General features: G+C 55.3%; 1 protein-coding gene and 1 non-coding gene across 2 annotated transcripts in view; both read left to right on the top strand.

Moving 5' to 3' along the window:
* Positions 1 to 19,333, top strand: part of LOC144275259 (E3 ubiquitin-protein ligase TRIM39-like) — a 412,642-nt gene that overhangs the window by 309,034 nt on the left and 84,275 nt on the right. The gene's annotated exons all lie outside the window — the stretch shown is intronic.
* On the top strand, positions 18,503 to 18,576 carry TRNAN-GUU (transfer RNA asparagine (anticodon GUU)). The gene has a single exon. It is a non-coding gene; the product is annotated as a tRNA-Asn (tRNA).

Here is a 19,333-nt window from a genome sequence, read left to right as displayed (position 1 = left end):
CAGTGAGACAGAGCAGTACCTGCAGCAGGGAGCGGGACTTGCTGAACAGGGAGGGGAACCTTGAATAGCATCAGATGAGCCACAGCCCTTGCAGCGCCTCGGGCATCTGGTGCAAGTGCCGGATCATGTGAAGCTGGCCCATGACCTTGGCTGTGACATCCTCATGCTGCAGGGGAACGAAAACATGTCAGAGACTGAGACACTCCCCAGGAATCAGGGAGGATTAAGGGCACCTGGAACCTGCACCATCATTTCCACCCAGCAGCTGCTCATGTCTGAGTGGTAGATTCACCCTCCTGACCCCCAGGATGGAGGCTTGCTGTCCTCTGTAGTGACCTTCAGTGCCAACCCCCCTCCTTGTCGGGTGAGCTCCTGCCACCTCCCCATCCGTGCCCCTGACAGCTGTTCCACCTCCAACCCAAATGGGGACACCGCTCAAGTTCAGAGAACCCTCTCCTCCACCCCCACCTCCATCCCCACCCAGGTAGGGTAGGGAGGGGGCTCTAGAAGGGTGGAGGGGGGAGGGAGGGATTCTGGCAGCAGTGAAGTGGAATGGGGAGAGCTTGAGACTTTTCCCCAAGACACCCCAGTGACAAAAGCTGAAACCACAGGATGGCAGCCCTGGTGAATGGGGCAGGTCAGCAGCCCCTGACGACTGAATCCTCCCAATCTCTCGAGAGCGGGTCCAGCCCTACCAGCAGCAAGACCAGCTTTCCACACCCATGTGCCTCAGTCAGTCACCATCACCAGTCAGTCCTTGGCCTCCCAGGCTGCCAGGGATGGGAGCAACTCTCGATGGTGGCTCGGGTGACATGGACACTAGGCCATGGGGAAATGGGTGCAGCTCTATGGGGCAGGAAAGGTTCCCAGAGGGCACTTAGGGGACTCTCCTGTCCTTCCCAGGAGTGATAGCAGAGCACCACATCCTAAGAACAGAAGTCCATGAAGGCCAGAAGTCCCCACTAGGCTCCTTGCTACCAGGCCAGCAAATGGCGAGAGGATGGGAATGAGGCCCTGGGCCCCACCCCAAGCTTCTGAGTCGATTGCAGCTGCTTACCGTGTCCCCCATCAGTTGCTGGGCTTCCCCCAGGAGGGAGTAGACCAGCACCAGCCCAGCCTGGCTGACACGCAGCAGGGGGTCGTGGATGGCCAGCAATGCTGTCTGTACGAAGGATCTTCTCTGCCCGACAGAGAAGAATTTTTCAAAGACCTAAAACCAAGAGGACATGAGGCTCGAGTAGATTGCCCAGAGCCAGCCTCCAAGTCCTGGCAGAACAATGGCGTCTAGTGCCCCAAAGGGCGGGGAAGAGAGCTGCTGTGGCCAAGGCAGTTCATTCCCCAGGAGGCTTTCAGGGTCCCAGGGCTCAGGGAAGCCCCTTTATTAAAAGGTGGCAGATGCTGAGGGACCAAAGCCTCCAGTGGCTATTTCGGGAAGGCAATTTAGGGCAGGGGCCAGGATGGGCTGGAAATGGATCTCTAATGTGTGTGAGCAGGCTCACTCTGCTGTGCAGGGCACAGAGACAACAGGGGACCCTGTCTTGCTTCCAGCAGAGAGATCTCCTGCACCTCAGCGGCTAGAGGAGTGTGCGTGTGTTGTTGAGGGGAGGAGGGGGTTGGAGCTGACAGACCAAAGGTCTCTTCCCCCAGCTAAGTGATTTCTCTAGTTGCTGGCTATGGCCTCTGCAGCTCCTTGGTTTCTTCAAGGGGAATCCAACCTGCAGCCTGACAAGAACAAGGAGACTTCTGGCCCAGTCCCAGTGTGGGACCTTTAGCACCAGCCTGTCCCACTGGTTGCTGGATGAGGAACTCTGAGCTGGAAATAAGGAGCGGGCTCTTTTCCTGTCTCCAGGAGGCATCCACTGCAGGGGACCGAGCCAGCCCCACTCCCTGAGCTGTGTCATGCCCTGGAACAGTGCCCTTACCTCCCCCACTCTGGCTGTGTTCTTGTAGCCCAAGAGCCTGCTGTCCTGGTGCCAGTCATAGCACCAGAGATCTTCCACGTCATGTATGGTCAGGCCTGGAAGAGAGAGAGAGAGAGAGACTTTTCTCCTCATTCTGGTTGCAGTTTCTGTGTCCTTCCAAGCCCATTGGTGGCTGCACAGTGGAGTGGAGAAGAACAGTCTCCTATTGGGTTCCGTGTCCCAGCTGGGTTCCTTACCCCTCTGTTGGAGCAGCAGTTGGTAGAGCCGGTAAGTCCCCTCCCTGGCCTGCCGGCTGATGTCCTTGTCTGGATCGCTGACAAATAGAGCCAGCTGGGCCACATGGCGACCCATCCGATGGAACTCGGCTGAGATCTAATGAAAGGGAGAGCAGAGGGGACTCCATCAGCATTTTCCTGTCAGCTCCCTGTCCCTCCTGGGCCAGAGGGCTCCTTCCCCTTAGCCCCTCTGCAGGAGATGCTGGGGGAGAGGAGCTTGAGATCGACCCTTCATTTGCTCTGATGCTAAGGGAGCCCGCAGGTGCTTTGGGATGCCAAACAGGGGCTGGAGCATGGGCCCCTTAAAGGCCCAGGGAAAACACTGAACCAGGACAAGAAGAACTTGACTCAAGCCTAGCTGAATCCCTACTCTGACTCTGCCTCCCCTTGAAGAACCCTCCTAAGCCACAGCCCTGGCAGCAGCAGCAGACCCTGCAGCCCGCTGGAGCCAGCCTGCCTCCGCCTGGAGCCAGCAAGCTGGGCTCGGAGCTCACTTACGTCAAACTCAGGGAGGGTGACTGTGTATCTCAGCAGGGCTGTGCTGCTCCTGATAGCCCTGGCTCGCTCCTGCGACACCCTGGACACGACCCAGAGGTTGACATGCTGTGGGGAAAGGAGGCAGGTCAGACTCGGTGGCCAGCTGCTCCTGCTTTGCAAATGAGCCCCGTGCCCCCAGCCCCAGGGGCCTGAGACATTCTGCGCAGGGGGGAATAGCTGAGTCATTGATGGCAGAGCTTTAGAAGGGGATTCTTTCCCCCAGGATGCAGCTTGTCACCTTCAGGTCACAACTTCTCAGCGTCTCTTTAGATTGGGACAATGTTCGGGGTCGGGGCTGGTCCCATCCTCCCAGAACTCCTGATTCCTGAACAGTTCACCAGAAAGAAGACCGAACCCTCGGCCCTTCCCTGCTACACAAATCCTTGGGGGGATGTAGGGAGTGACTGAGAGCACAATCCCCCCAGGAATTTCAGAGCAGATCAAAGGGAAGAGCTGATTCCCTGGGCTCCTCCTCTTTCTCTAGGAAGGAGCATGTGCCTCTTCTCTGAGAACCATCTCCCCAATCTCATGGGCTCTGTGTGTTGGAGGGGTGGGGGAAGGGTGGATTTTCAGACTCTCACTCCCCAAGACAGCCAGGAGCCCTGTGCTTAGTGCTCAGCAGAACCAGGCAGAGCTCTGGCTTGGAGTCCCAGCTCCTTCCTCTGTCCCTCAAGAAGGAAGGACCTGACACTACATTGCACTGACCTCCCCAACCAAGGACGGCCCACTGGGGACCCAGCTAGGAGGACAGAGTAGAAAATGCATCTTCCAGTCTCTCCTTACCAGTCCTCCAAAGAGTTACGGTCAAATGGGGCTCACCTCCAAGATGAAGTGCAGCCTGTCTGTGTCTGGGGACTCTGCCAGCAGGTTCCCCAGCATGGCATCCAAGACCTCTGGGATGACTTTGTGCAGAGCCTGCAAAGCATGGGTCAGAGTTAGGGAACCTGGGCCTACACCTGCCACAGGATGGGAAGAGGGGTCTCTGGGAAGCACTGGGGAGACTCCCAAACACATCTCCCGGCCTTTCTCCTTCACATCCCACTGCAGGCAATTTGCAAGAATTGATGACCCCTGGACCTTTGATCCATGAGCTTAGCAGGTCTCTGCAGAGGGCCTTGTAGGCAGAAGAGTATGAAACAGCCAAGTTGCTATGGATGGAACCTGGGCTTCTGGGCAAAACAAGGCTCATGAAAGAAAGAAAGAAAGAAAGAAAGAAAGAAAGAAAGAAAGAAAGAAAGAAAGAAAGAAAGAAAGAAAGAAAGAAAGAAAGAAATCCCCCATGGAGGGGTAATCTCTTTCCTGCTGGAGGGAAGGATCCAACCCTGCAGCTTGTTCCATCTCCGCTACCCCACCCCTAAATCTGGAGCTCCAGCGAATCAAGGGAGCAGGGACCAAGGACTACTCTGGAAGAGGAGGAGGATGGAGGAGGTACCTGGATGCCAGTGTTGTCCTTCTCCGTGCCCAGGGTGAAGACGGAGTGAAGGGCAGCTCGCAAGAGGTGGGTCTCTAGGGCTGGCTCCAGGGCAGGTTTCATGGTGCTGGCAAGAGAGAGGAGCTGGTATTAGACTGTGCAGTACAGGGGTGGGACTGTCGCCAACACGGACACCAAGTCACAGGGATAGAGGCACAGGCTGGCGAGAATGGAAACTGAGGCACTTAGCTAGGGAATGACAAGGCCAAGGTGTCCCAGACAGACAGTGGCAGGACAGGAATAGCTCCAGTTCCCTGGAGCCTGCTGCCCCTCCTGTATCTGAGCCCGGGAGTGAGCCCCTCCCCAAGGCCCCTGTCATGTTATGGGAGTGAAAAGAAGAGCCCCGCCAGGAGAGAGTGACCCTTCCCACCCCACCATCTCTGCCAGAGGCACCACTCTTGGGAGGTGACTTGGGAGGGGCAGTGACGGTGACTCCCAGCCTTGGGCCTGAGCAGCACTGGGGTTAGGGGAGTCGGCGGGGTGGGGCTGTCTCAGGACCAGAGGTAGCCCACTGCAGCCAGGGAGTGGGCGAGGACGGCGCTGGGTGACGAGTCATCGGGAAGCTCCTCGATGAGCTCCTGTGAGACGCGAAGGAGACAAAGGAGCGTGTGAGATTCAGGCCCGACTGATGCCTCCCAGTGAGGAGATGACACAGCCTGTGCCCCACATGGCCAGCAGGATCCCCCACCACCTCCCGCTCCTCCCATTCCTTTCTCCCCATTAGACTTGTCCCCCTTCCCGGATTCCTGCCCAGCTCACTCCCAATCCCCTTCTCTCCTCCTCCCTGTCAAAACTGCCCCCATTCAGCCCCATCCCGACGACCGAGTTGGGACCATGGTTTCCTTGTTCCCCACTCTCAGTTGCCCCCCAGCCCCACAATTCTCCCGCTCCCTCCAGCTGCCGTATGGCATGTCTCACTCACCACGATACTCTGCACCACGGCCGCCTTGCAGCAGCGCGGCTCCAGCGTGTCCTCCCCTCTCTCCCATGCAGCCAGACATGCGGGGTAGATGGCCTGAAGGAACAGGAGCTGCTGCCCCTCATCCTGGACCCACCAGGAGTGGGGTATAGCGAGAGAGACCCTGTTAGCTAGGGACCTTCCTGCCCCACCCACACCAGCTCCAGGGCTCAGGCCTCAATGGGGGATTGTGGGGACCCGCCTATTGTCCAAATCCCCCACAACTCCTACACAAGGAGGATCAGGAACTGGGACAGTGCCTGTGTGGGGAGATGACTTCGGCTGTTGTGGGACAAACACCCCCATCTTGGGGGTCCCACATCATGGATGTAAAAGGGGGTGGTGGATCAGGAGGCACAAGACCCTGGGCAGGGGGTGGGGATGCTGGGAAGGGACAGGGCAATCTTGGTTCCAGCCCAGGTGGGGAACATTTGTACCTTATCTCTGCACTGGAGCTGCTCTCGGATGACTTTGAGAGCAGCTTCATCTTTGGCCACGTCCACCCCTTCCTCCTGCTCCGAATCCAGGGGGGTCCCTGCACCAGGGAGGGAAGGACAGGGGCGTGGTGCGCAGAGCAGGATTCAAGACCCCCCTTCCCACCTCAGGCACCCAGGGCAGATGGGGCCCCAAACCTCCCTCTCAGGGATGCCTTCAGTCCCCAACAGCTGCAGAAGCCCAGAGCAGAGCCCCCCTCCACTGGCCAGGACTCCAGGGGAGGTGCCGATTCTCCCAGCACCGGAGCAGCAAGGACCAAAGTGGCAGCAGCTCTTCACGCCCCCACCCCCAGGTCCCCGTGTGGAAGGGGCAGCTGTGTGATGGCTGCTGCTCTCAGTGGGGTTTGCGTGGCTCAGGCCAGACACCTGGGCTGGGGACCCCCCCCCCCATATCCCTGGGAGAGCGTCTGGGCCCAGGGTGTTCACATCCCGTCCTCACCCCTCCCTCAGCCCAGCCTGGCTCGTCACCTGGAACAAAGCAGTGGCCTCCATCGGCCTGGCTGCTGCCAGAGGCCCAGGTGCTGCCGCTGTCCCCTGCTGAGCTGCTGGTGCTGGGACAGGGACTTTCAGTCTCCTGGCCTGCAGGGGCTGGAAGGTCCTCAGAGACCGGGCAGGGCGATGCCTCCTGATGGGAACGAGGGCTGGGCTCCTGGGGCCGCTGCTGCCCACACAACAAGCCCCAGAGCCACCCTGCCCGGCGCCCCTCCTGGGCTGGGTCCTGTCTGCCAAACCGCAGCCTGGGCCAGCTCCACTGGGGCCTGGTCGGGGCCTCTCCCAGCTCGGCGCCTGCGCCGGGAGCCGGGGTCCTTTTCCAGAAGGCCGGGCACTTCCGCCGTCTGGCCTGGACGGGACCTGCTTCCCCGCCAGCGGGAACGCAGGGCTTGCTCTGCCCCTTGGGAAGACGGCAGCTCCTTCCCTCAGGCTCTGGGGCCACCTGCAGAGCCTTCCTCCCGAACATCCGCAGGAGCCTGGCCATCCTGGAACCGAGCGGGGAGCAGGGGTGAGTCTGGGCTCAAGGCAGCCTTTCACTCATGGGCCTTTTCTGTCCCTCCTCCTCCCTGCTCCAACCACAGCCGCCCCCTCTGCCCCCACAGGAGTTCAGGGAGTGCCATCTACACACACGGGCAGGAGTTCATTGCATGATCCGCTCCCAACATTCCCCCTCGTAATCCCTGCTGCTGCAATATCCAGGAAGTCTCATCCTTTTCCAGCAATGAGGTCAGTCCCAAAGACCATCGGTTACTCTGGACAAGCAGCCCCTCCTGTCATCCCAGGCCACTCTCCCACCCAGGCTAGAGAAGGAACAGAACCCAGGAGTCTGGCCTTCTCCTGGGAAACCATTCCTCATATCAAAGTCACAAAGGCCCTCGGCACAGGAAGCACAGGGCCCTCCTCGTTCCCCATTGATTTCCAGGCTCAGCAGCTCCCAGGGTCTGGCTCAGCTCAGAGACTCTCAGCCTGGGGATCAGTGTCCCACAAGGGAAGGGCTCGGAGCCCCATTGCTGGAACCTTTCCAAACACACTGGAGACGGCTCTGGAGAAGCCCCTGCCTGGCCTAAGAGTGAGGGGCTCTTGGGGGCTGTTTGCAAAGGAAATCCCCCTTTGGAGATAGTCTCTCCCCCAGACAGACAGGGGAAGCCACCGAGGAACCCGAATGCCACTCACGTGCTCTCAGTGATGGGATGATGGATGGCGGATGTTCAGGGTCTGCAGACGTCCCACGCCCTTCTCCTCACTCTCCAAGCCCAAGGCAGGCTGGAGAGGGTGGTGACCTCAGGAGTTACCCTGCCCAGCCAGCAGGCAGGGTGATGACACTAGGGCGATCGACTGGCTAAAAAAGAAGAGTCTGTCTTATTGCCAAGGGACAGAGAAACTCAGCCAGCAGCAGGGGGGTGCAGAACACGGCCCTAGGGCGGAGGTGACAGCGCCTCCAGGATCCTGACATCCCAGCACTTTACTCACCTTCCTGGAGCCTCCCAAACGCACTGAGCTGTAGCGATGGGACCCCAACCCTACTGATGGCAAACGGGCCTCAGCTACCGGCTCAGGGTCACACTGAGTGTCAGAGCCATGGATGGACCCCTTCACTAACCACTGCCGCACACTCCCTCCCACAGCTGGCAATTGCAACCAGGCCCTAATGTCTGCTCCCCCTGCCTTTGAGAGAGAGTGTCACTCCTGCTTCCATTGCTGCCTATTGATCTGTGGGACTTTGGGCAAGTTGCTTCCCCTCTCTATGGCTCTCTGGGACTCACATTCCTGAATGGGCTTTAAAAAAGACAATGGTTAAAGTTTGGCCCCAACTAGTTCTTGTTTCTCAAGACTAGCCATTTTAGCAAAGTTTAGAGTTCTTGACATTCAACATCTGGAAACATCCCTTTCTCCTTCGCAGACGGCCTTAACATCCCTTATCTCACCCAGGCTCCCTGCTGCCTGGAGTTAGAGAATTGACGCTGTTCCCATTGGACCTACCCAAGGTGTCACACAGTGAAGCGGTGACGGAGCCAGAAAGAGAAGACAACTGTCCTGATTCCTGTTCTAACTAAAAGACAACAACCCCCCAGAGGCAGGATAAAGCCCAGGAAATCAGGTGTGAACATTTTCATGGAAACCTTTTTCTGTCAGAAAATCCATTCAGACAAAACCACTTTGTTTCTTGAAATCATAACAAGTAGGATGAAAATTCTTTGCAAAAATATTTGTTTGCAAAACAAGAGCATCTCCTGTCCGTCACAGTGCATTCAACTGTCTCATCGTACACAAAGGGGAGACACTATGATCTACAAAATTAGATGAGATGCTTCAGTCTGAGCTAAGTAGTTGCTGCTTTTCACAATTTCAAAACAATAAAATGCAAATCAAATCCAATATTAGGTCATAATCTGGTATGGCTCAGTGTGATAGGTCACCCCCTAGTCTGCACTGCTCCGAGTGACACTCTTCAGTGGATCCCCAGCATCCACCCATGGCGAGGTAGGTGGGAGAGGATTGTTATTCCTACTTGACAGAAGGAGAAATGAAGGCTGAGAAAGGAGCAGGGACTTGTCTTAGCTGATGCAGCCAGTCAGTAGCAGAATTGCTCTCAAATGAGCTACAGACCAACAATTGTTCATAGTAATTATTCAGCAATTATTTCAGAAGTATTGGAATGTTCGAGAGGATCATGAACTGCTCCGAGACAATGAATGCAGAGCAGCATCCACATTGGTCAAACATATAACTGATTGTGACTTATTTGCTTGGTCATAAAAGAGAACAACAAAGACCAGAGTTTCCTCCCTGTCAATAGCCCCCTCCTCAGCCAATCAAGGTTGAGACTCTGAGGGGTGGGAGGCTAAGGGTTCTCATCAAATAGCCCAAAGAATGGCCCTGGTCACCACCGAGGCGATCACTCTCAGAGCACTAGTCCAGTCTCACCTCTCTGTGAGGGCCTCCCACAACCCCCCCGGCCCTCGTTCCACACACAGAGCTCCTGGTGGTAGGAGGAGAGCAGAGGAAAAGGACAAAGCAAGCAAGAAGAGAAAGGTAGGAGGGACAGAGGAAAAGGGAAAACAAAAAGGAGAAACCCCAATGTCCCCAGTAATTCTAAGGGACAAAGTCCTAGGTCAGAAATAAAATACTGCCCCCACAATCTAATGTTTTCCTTCCCTAAAAGTCAGCCGGCACCTGATGGATCAGACTGAACAGGTTCCAAACCTCTCCGAGGCTCTTACCTTCTATACAGGGACGTCTGTTTTCTAGCAAATCCACTAAAAGAAAGGAGAAAACTCCGAAGAGGGTCCTCCTTGCGCTCACGAATGTGAAAGTGAATGCTCTCTCAGTCCTCCAGGAGAGACCTCGAGAAGGAGACGTGCTGAAGCAAAGCCACAGGGATCTCCGAGGTTGCCCCTGTCATGCACCCCTGTCCTGCCTGGCTGATGTCAAGATCTCTCTGTGAGGTCATCGCCTCCCCACCACCTTTGTCCAATAGGCTGAGGTCCTGCCAAAGGCCCTTGTGATGTCACTGCCACACCCACCCCTCGCCTGCAGTGCTGATGTCCTGCCCCTGTCCAGCCACATTGGATGTTTGAGCTGCTTCCCCTGGATCACCCCACGCAATGAGCGTTCATTGTGGGCTCAAGCCGTACACAGTAAAACATCAGAGGCTTCTCCCCATGCTACGCTCATTTTTTCATAAATTAGCAGACTTTATGGTCAGAAGAGACAATTAGAGCGTGTCATCTGACCCCCTGCATATCACATGCTTTCTGTAGAGCATAGGAGCTAGTTTTTGACTACACACGTTCCAGAAAGGCATCTAGTCTTCATTAGAAGACATCAAGAGGTGGGGAATTCCCACCACTTCCCTTTCTAGTTTCTTCCTTTGGTGATTCATCCTCACTGTTGAATATGTGTGCCCTCTTTCGAATACAAATTGGTCTCTTTTGAGTTTCCAGCCACTGGGTCTTGTTATGCTTTTCTCTGATAGATTAATGAGCCCTTTAATACCCAATATTTTCTCTCCGTGAAGTCACTTCAACACTTCAATGATGTCACCTCCCGATCTTTTTTATAATCTAAACAGGCTGAGCTCTTTCAATAGCTCACTAGCATCTGCCAGGAAGGGAGTCCCCATAGAGGGACACCATAATCTCCCAGGGAGGGAAAAGGCTCTCACTGCCATTTCTTAACCTCATGGGGTGTTCTCCTGCTCTGCCAACCACACCCCTATTTCAGCATCTCCAGGTGCCTGAGGGAGCAGGAACCAGAGGCCATCCTGCAGCTGGGACAGAGATGGAGGTTGATGACCTACCTGCCCGTGGTGACCATGGTGCAGGACAGCCCTCAGGACATGCGAATGCAGCTCCAGATCTGGGAGCAGCTTCCCTTTGCTGGCACGAGACCTTGCAGGTTGCAGGGGGTGAGACAGGCACTAACTTTTGGAAACCCTCAGTGGGATCAGAGGGTAATGGTTTGTAGAAAGTGGTGTTGGAGAGCTTTACAAAAACTAGACAAGAAGGGTGCATGTTCCAGGGGAGCTCCAGCCCCGGTGCTGTCAGTGAGACGTGTCCTCCCAGCCCTGCCTGACGGGTCTTTCTGTCTCAGACCCTCCTTGGAACTGCAAGAAAAGTCCAACCTGTGGAGTTGTGGTTGCAGTGATAGTTGTATCGTCTGCGTTGATCGCTGCCATCATTGCTCTGGCAGGTGAGTTCCCAGCTTCCGCCCGGCTCCCTTCCTCTCCAGCTACGATCTCCGCGCATCCCATTCCCCCGTGACCTACCACACTCACTCTCTCCTCCCGGCCTGTCCGGCTTCTGCCCTTGGGACAGAGGATTCCTGGGGGATCTTCCTCCCCGACCCCTGCACCTGGGCACTCTATGTGTCGGGACGATCTGACTGACATTAGCCCCCACAGCCCACCTCTGAGCACTTTGGACCCAAGTCACCTTTGCCACGCGCCGTGAAGCAGTCCCTGACCAGGGTGTCCAGTGGGACAGGGTGCAGTGCAACCCTGAGCCCTTTGCCTTCCCTGTGTTGCTCTGAGGTTACCAGCCTGGCCTTCCTGGATCTTTAGGTCACGCCTGTGGCCGGGCGGCAGGTGCTGCCGTGTTATTGAAATGAGCTGTAGAACTCAGTCTAGACCCCTACACCAGCGCAGTGTGGAAACCCCCCAGTCGCTGAGCTTGGCCAGGAAGGGTCCCTTAGCACCATTCACTCCCCCGGGCTGCCCAGACAGCGTGTGCTCGTGCAGAGGGCATCTGTTTGCGGTGAACATGAACCCTGCTGTATCCCCCGTCATCTGTGGTGAGGGGTGCTGGAGACTGTCGGGGGTGGGATTTCTCTATTGCCCTGCGATCCGATCACTGGGCCCCAGGAGGGTTTAGCAGCTGGCAGAGGGGATTGAATCCAGGTCTGTCTGCATTAGGAATCCTCTGTGCCGATGTCATGACGTCCTTGCAGTTGAATTGGTGCAAACCGCTAAAGGAGACGCACCGCACTGGTGCACAAAGGAGCTTGCCTTGGTGCAGTTCGCTGCAGGAAGTTACCAGAGCGAGCCGCACTGCTCCAGCGCATCTCCAGGAGGTGTTTGCCCGGATGTCACTGTGATTATACTGGTGCAGATTGCTCTGATACAGATGGGCCCTGAATCCCAGCTCCCTGCTGTAATGGCAGGCTCTTGCAATGGGCAGCATTGGCTCTGGCTGTGTAAGGTGGGAATCTGTGAGCTTAGGGTTTGTTACACACCTGCAGGTGCAGGGAGCTCTGCAGAACATGTGGCATCTGACCTGGAGATGGATGGTGCAGACAGCCTGTGCCATCAACTGTTAGTCACTGACTTCTCCGCTCAGTTCAGTAGGGCAGGGGTGTGGGCTACCGTGCACTGCACAGTGAAATCTACAGGGTCAGACATGCCTTGTGAGTGAGGTGAACACATGCTCGTTTTCTGATCACCGCTGCCACGTTTCCTAACTCTTCCCGACTTAGAGTGTCTGTTCCTCGCTGAGCACCAGCCACATGGGAAGGCTTGAAAACCAGCTACCGAGTTACTGTGGTGCAAACAAAAGTGATGTGCTCAAAAACGTCTGGAGGGGTTTGAGTCCGACTCCTCTCAACTAGACAGGCCTTTCAAATCCTCTTTGGTGTCACTTATGGGTGACCCCACTGCTGCCCTTTCATGGCTCTGAAAGGGTTACACTGCCGTGAGGGCTTCCAGAAAGTGCCTTTCTTGCTGCTGTGTTTGGGGAGAGAAAAGTCTGCAGGTAGGAGGTGAATTAAGTTCCATCATTCCTGGCCCACAGTGCAACAGGTCACTTCCCGTGGCTGTGGTGTCTGGCGCCCCCTTGTGGCTTTCATGTCCCTGCGTGAATGTTCCCACGTTCCTCTCAGTTGTTCACCTGCTGTTTGTTGGGAGGTTGAAGGTCCAGCTGTTGATCTTGTGCCTGGGGTGAAATGCTCTGAGCTGTGTCAGTCCCTCCCAGGCTGGGAGTGTCCCTGGAATCCTTCTTGCCAGGCAAATTTACTGTGACAAACGCCTCCGTCCCCCTGCATCTGATTGCAGTGGACCAGCCCCAGCTGGGGGTCCCGGTAGGCTTGGCAAGCCGGTCAATTGACTGCCTGTTTGGCCTCAGTCTAATACTCCAGCGAGAGCCCTGGGGGTAGGAGGCAACGTGATTTTTGATTGCATCATGGAGCCTCGCTGGTGTTTTTCAGAACTTGATTTCATTGTTTCACTTTTTAATCTGAGTTAAAATAACTCAGTTCAATATTTTTTTAAAAATTAGGCATAAGTATCTATCTAAAGCTAAACCTACTGGACACAATGACGTCTTGCTCTTTTTTTGTTACTGTTCTGATAAATTGGTATTTTAAAATATTTGACCATTTGTTTTCTTTTATGACACATTTGACATACCAGTCAAATGCCCAATTCTAGGTGCAACTCTTACCCTCCATGTGACTGTCTCATTCTCAGTGCTGGCATCTAAGCTTTCATCAGCTGATCTGGCCCCCCGCTGCACCCTCGTGCCCGGACGGCTGGGTCGGATACCGAGGGAAATGCTACTATTTCTCAGAGACGGAAGGAAGCTGGACCGACAGCCGGAGCCGCTGCTCTGACCCGGATGCTTCCCCGGCTGGCATCAACAGCGAGCAGGAAATGGTGAGAGATTCTCGAATTGCCATACACTGATCTTGGCACAGTGGTGGCTGCAGCAGTAGGACCTGGGATCTGCCCCTGTGGGGCAAGGAGCAGCTCTGAGCCCTCTCCTGCTGGGTCTGAATAGCCACCAGACACTGTTCCGAGTTCAGGCCTCTGTGGCCCTCTCCTGGGGTACAGACTCCCTGTCTGGTTCCCTCCTTAGGAGGTGGGACCCTGCAGATCAGCTGCTGTAGGACCCAAAACCAGGGCTGAACCCTCCCAAACCTCCCGAGAGGTATGTTGTCCCTAGAGCTCCACCCTCCACTCCAGATGAACTCTGGGAGGGTCACGTGAGGGTTACAAACAGGGAACACATGCTTTCACAAAGGAACTTCTTCAACACTCTCTTTTTCCCCCATCCCCAATGGAAAGCTCAAGAGTTATAGATCAATGGAAAAGGAAACCCCTGAGTGCAATTTCCTCTTTCAGTGTCATCTTGGTTCTGCTCCGTGTGTTTCAAGGAGGCGAGATCCCTCCTGCCCCCCGCTTTTCCTGCTCGGTCGTCTGGTTCTGGTGAGGGTCTGCCCCTCTTGTTAGAGGACCGGTCCCTTTTGACAATCAGTCTAACAAATTTTCTCCGACCTGCTGGGGACTTTCCATTCTCCAGCACCCCTGTGGGCTGCTCAGCATAGAGGGTGACGAACAGTCAGCGGTTCTGCAAAGCCCCCGCTGTCCTGAGCTCTGCTCCTGAGGGGCTGGGAGAGTAGAATCACCGAATATCAGGGTTAGAAGGGACCTCAGGAGGTCATCTAGTTCAACCCCCTGCTCAAAGCAGGACCAATCCCCAATTTTTGGCCCAGATCCCTAAATGGCCCCTTCAAGGATTGAACTCACAACCCTGGGTTTAGCAGGCCAATGTTCAAACCACTGAGCTATCCCTCCCCCCAGTAGCTGCTCCGCACTCAGGCCTGCACTGTGGAGAACGGCTCCCCTGGCTGGGACTGGTGTGAAATGCCCGGCCTCTGCCTGACTGCAGCTCCCTGGCTTCTGTATTGCAGGTTTCAGATAAGAGGAGGAGCTGACTGCGCATGTCTGAACGACGAGAAAGGGGTCAGCAGCTCACGGTGCTACATGGGAAGACGGTGGATCTGTAGGAAACCTGAGGTGTATGTGATGGGAAAAGAGACTGCATTGGAAGGGGGCTCGAAATGGGACTCCTAGACGTGACACTGATCCAACTCACACCTACTTGAACGAGCCAAGTCCCCGTTCGTCAGCCTGGCCAGGATCTCAAAATCAGGCAGCGGAGCCCTCAAGCAATAAGTGTGTCTCGTTTAAACTGTGGATTCTTCGTATGTGCCTTCTGCTTTTGAACCTTTAAACTCAGGGTCACATTGTCAAGCTTTTCTCTGCAGCTGAGAGGGAGTGATCTCATGAGAAGGAGTCTCAGCCACACGCTGGGGAAATGAGAGAAGGGAAGTCCTTGTTTGTTTAGACTCCAGAACAGCATTTCTCAAATGCAGCCACCAGCTGATTGTTTTGCAGCCACAAGAGCCTCCAAAGTGCCCCAACAATCGCTGAGATGTTAAGTATTAAAGGTGCCTTCTAAATGCCATAAATCCTAATGTGCGCTCCCTTTTAAATAGTACTATGCCGGTAGAGCTGAGCTACATAGGTGTGGTTTTCTTTGACGTCGCAGAGTGTATTCTTTGGCTAAGAACATAAGAAGGGCCAGACTGGGTCAGAGCAAAGGTCCATCCATCCCAGTATCCTGTCTGCCGACAACAGCCAATGCCAGGTGCCCCAGAGGGAGTGAACCTAACAGGCAATGATCAAATCATCTCTCTCCTGCAATCCATCTCCACCCTGTGACAAACAGAGGCTAGGGACACATTCCTTACCCATCCTGGCTAATAGCCGTTAATGGACTTAACTTCCATGAGTTTATCCAGTTCTCTTTTAAACCCTGTTATAGTCCTAGCCTTCACAACCTCCTCAGGCAAGGAGTTCCACAGGTTGACTGTGCACTGTGTAAAGAAGAGCTTCCTTTTATTTGTTTTAAACCTGGTGCCCATTAATTTCATTTGGTGGCCCCTAGTTCTTGTGTTATGGGAACAAGTAAATAGCTTTTCCTTAGTCACTTTCTCTGCATCACTCATGATTTTATAGACCTCTAACCACTGTGGTTACATCTCATGTTACTGTAGCTCTAAGTGGCTATGGGCCATCTCACTGCGTGGTGTTTGGGTAGGTAGTGATAGTTCATGGGGGGGAGGTGAAAGAGTTAAAAATGTGACTGGTTATCAGAAAGTATTTCAAATAATCTAGTGCCAGAAAATGACCTTGAATGTGACAGCAGGTGGCTCCTCTGGGACCTTCTGCAAAGAAAAGCAAAACAGAGAGAGAAAAAGGAACACTTCAGCACCGGGGGAAAGGCACTTTCCTGTGTTTCTGAAGCCACTCGATGCCATTTCTGAGCAAGTTGCAGTGTGAGAGAGAAATTCATCAAATTGAAACATATGTCGTGCAACGTCCCTACAGCACTCATACAAAGGAAGTTGAACCAAATTACCATGGTGAGTTTCAGAGGCGCGAGCTGTTAAATGATGCAAAAACCAAGCTGAAAAGACAACAGCAACTGCTCAGATTTTGTTGTTACTATTATCATTATTATTATTACTGGGCTAGGTGGATTGGGTTTTTTTGTCTGTGAAAGAAATTTTGGACATATTGGCAGATACATTCTTTCATTATTATTTGGACTTCTCTTATGTAAAGGATTTTTAAATTTAGTTCAGAATTGTTGTACAGCCGTCTACCTTTGACCAAAAAAGCAAAAGAACAACAAAAAAGACAAGACTGCACAAAGCACTGGTTTGTTCTGTGTTTAGGTCCAGTAAAGATAAGACACAACTGTACCTTATATTTATTATTGAGTCTGCAAAAAATCCCTATGTAAATATGCACATGTAATTTATTTATTTGTTTTTCCTACAGTGACTTAAGTATTGTCAGAGCCGCATGCTGAGGCTGCCAAAAATTTGTGAGAACCCCGGCTCTAGAAAGTGTGAGGATTTTGTTTTCTATGTAACCACTACTTCCCAGTATTTATTCACTCTCGCTTGCATCTCTGTTCTTTGATAATAAACTCATTCCTGTTTTCTGTATATCTAAGTGCCGTGTTCTCAATAGAGTGGTTGGCCTGAATTGAATCTTACAAGCTGCTGTGGACCGCGCCGGTGGGATTAGAGTCACCGTTCTGCATGTGCTCAGTGGAGCGGGCTGAGCACTCCCGAGGGACGCTCAGAGGCTTTGGGAGTGTCTATCGCTAACCTGTACACAGAGAGCGAGGCCTGCAGGGGGCTGGAAGGTCAGGCTTGCACTGCCAGGGGTGGTGGTTTGGGAGAGCTGACCCATGGCAGGCCTGGACAAGGCTCCCCCAAAGGTGCCTCGTTTCCCTGCTGTGAATCGCTCAAACGGGCACACGTCCCCGGCTCATTCCACCCCTGCACCCCCCAGGTACAACCCGCACAAGGCATTCTGCCAGGGGCGAGGAGAACACGTGTGCTTCTGCCCTTCTGTCCCATTCCTGCTGCTTGCCCGGAGCTAGGCTGCCTGCGATGGGTTTTCAGTGTTTGCTCCTTTAAGGGGGTTTAGTGTGTGAGTGGATGCGGGAGGGGAAAAGAGAGACAGAAAGTTGTATCCCGAGGGTTTAGGGAAGCATCAACCTCCACAGTCCCATGAAGGCCGTGGCAAATCAAGTATGTGAGGCGGTGCAGGGCGGTAGTTCACACTCCACCGCGTATGTCAGCCTGCAATGCAAGGAGGGGGGTGCACCAGACGTCTCTATTTTCCTTGCTCGCCTGGACCCAACCCCAGGGATGATAGGGGGGATTTCTGGTTGGCTGTACCAGGCCTGCTACCCAGCAGTGTCTTCAGCCCACTCCCGGTGAAAATTCTCACCCTTCGTCTCACAAATAGGGTGCAGGCCGTATCAGGCCAGGCTGGGGTTGGCATTAGCTCCGCTCACCCCAGGGCCCTGGGCAGCAGACGGTTCAGAGTCTCAGTTGGTTTTAAGAGCCATGGCAGGAGAGGGGAGGTAGGAGCCCCTTAAAACTATATTGGGCACAGACAGGCTCTTGGGAAGTTTGATTTGTCCCATGGCCCCATCCCCACTCTGCCCCTTCCCCCAAGGCCTCACCCTCGCGCCCCCTCTTCCTGCGCCCAGGGAGTCAGCGCCCACAGCAGGTGTGTAAGACTAAGTGACGCGTGTGTGTGACGGGGAGGGGGGAGGGTTAGAAAATTTCTGTATTGATAAACGCAAGAGTTCAAAATGAGTCGGGCCTCAAAACCGTGAGACCCACTTAAAAACCATGAGACTTAAAATACTAAATGCAGAATTTTTATCTGCTGGTTTGTGAGCCTTTGGCGGTCATGGTGTGGAAGCAGGAAGAGTAGTGTCGTCCCCAGGGGGAGCCAGCAGGGCCGGGGCAGAGAAGGGTGTACAGTTCCGGGGAGGGGGCGGCAGGGGGGCCCAGGCCCAGGTGAGTTCAGTTTCAACAGCTGGAGGTGGTGGTGCAGGGTACGGGGAGACTGAGGCACATGTGCCGGGCTGGGCTACCTACACTCGGAGCCCTGGGTATAAACAGAGAGACTCAGCCTAAGCAATTGCTTGGGGCCCCCAGCAGCTCAAGGGGGGGGCCCTAGGCCCTTTTTGTATTATAAGAACTTGTCTGTTTTAGTATTGGGGGAGGGGCCAAAAGGCAACTTGGGGGGAGGGAGAGGAAGGGATGGGGCGGGCCAGAGCCTCTCTGCAAGCTGGGGAGAGAGAGAGAGAGAGAGAGAGAGAGAGAGAGACACCCCCCAGCGCCTGTCTTCCCACTTCCACAGTGTAAGGTGGGGGGTGGGGAAGAGCGAGGGGGCGGGGCCGCAGGGGAAAGGGTGGGGCAGGGGGCAGGGCCCCGGTTCGGGCTCCAGTGGTTCCCCCCCCCAACACAGACACTTTTAGGTACTTCCACTGCCCCGGAAAGCCGAGTGGCGGGGGAAACTGGGCTGTCGCCCCTCCGCAGCCAGCTGCTGCACACAGGGCCTGCCGGGGAGGGGCTGCGGCTCGCCGGGAAGCCAAGCCCCGGCAGGGATCAGGCTGCTGCTGCCGCCCCTCCCCAGCCAGGCTCTTCCCAGCAGCTGGCTATGGCCGCTTGCTCCCTGCCTGGGGCCTGGCTGCCCGGTCTCTGTGGCGCAATCGGTTAGCGCATTCGGCTGTTAACCGAAAGGTTGGTGGTTCAAGCCCACCCAGGGACGCGGACCTGCTTTGGGGGGGTAGGGACAGCTCAGTGGTTTGAGCATTGGCCTGCGAAACCCAAGGTTGTGAGTTCAATTCTTGAGGGGGCCATTTGGGATCTGGGGCAAAAAGTGGGGATTGGTCTTGCTTTGAGCAGGGGGTTGGACAATTGGACCGGCTGAGCTCCCTTCCAGCCCTGAGATTCTATGACCAGGGGGAGGGGGGGAGCAGCAGGAGGACACAGCCCTGCCCCTCCCACCCACATGTCTGGAAGACGCGCCTAATATGGTATCATACGTCACTTTGGGCCGGTTTCCCCGACAGTCTATAGCGGGGGTGGTCAAACTGCGGCCGGCGGGCCAGGGGACCCTCCTGCCCGGCCCCTGAGCTCCTGGCCCGGGAGACTCGCCCACTTCCCCGGCACCTGGCTACGCTGCGCTGAGCCGTGTCGGGGGGGTGGCGGGCGGCTCCATCCCGCTCCCCGATGCGCCTCTAATGGATCAGTCTGTGCGGGTGTCCCCGGATCCCGCGGCTATTGAAGGAGGACACCCCCGCCCAGCCTGAGCCGTAAGCCCTGGAGGCAGCGGCGCAAGAGCGGGGAGCGCTGCGGGATCCTGACCGGCTGGAGCCTCTGCTCTTCGCCCGCTCCCCGGGGGCAGACAGCTGGGTGCGTTTCCCTTCCGTGTTGCTGACCTGCCCAGCTGAGCGGGGCTGCAGCTGCGGGACCCTCTCCCCGAGCCTGGCTGCTCCAGCGGGGCAGCCTGTCCCCTCGCTGCT

The sequence above is a fragment of the Eretmochelys imbricata genome, chromosome 14 (genome assembly GCF_965152235.1).
Source record: "Eretmochelys imbricata isolate rEreImb1 chromosome 14, rEreImb1.hap1, whole genome shotgun sequence".
NCBI classification, from domain to species: domain Eukaryota; kingdom Metazoa; phylum Chordata; order Testudines; family Cheloniidae; genus Eretmochelys; species Eretmochelys imbricata.
Note: the sequence above shows the minus strand (reverse complement) of the source record. Positions and strands in the feature narration are given on the sequence as shown.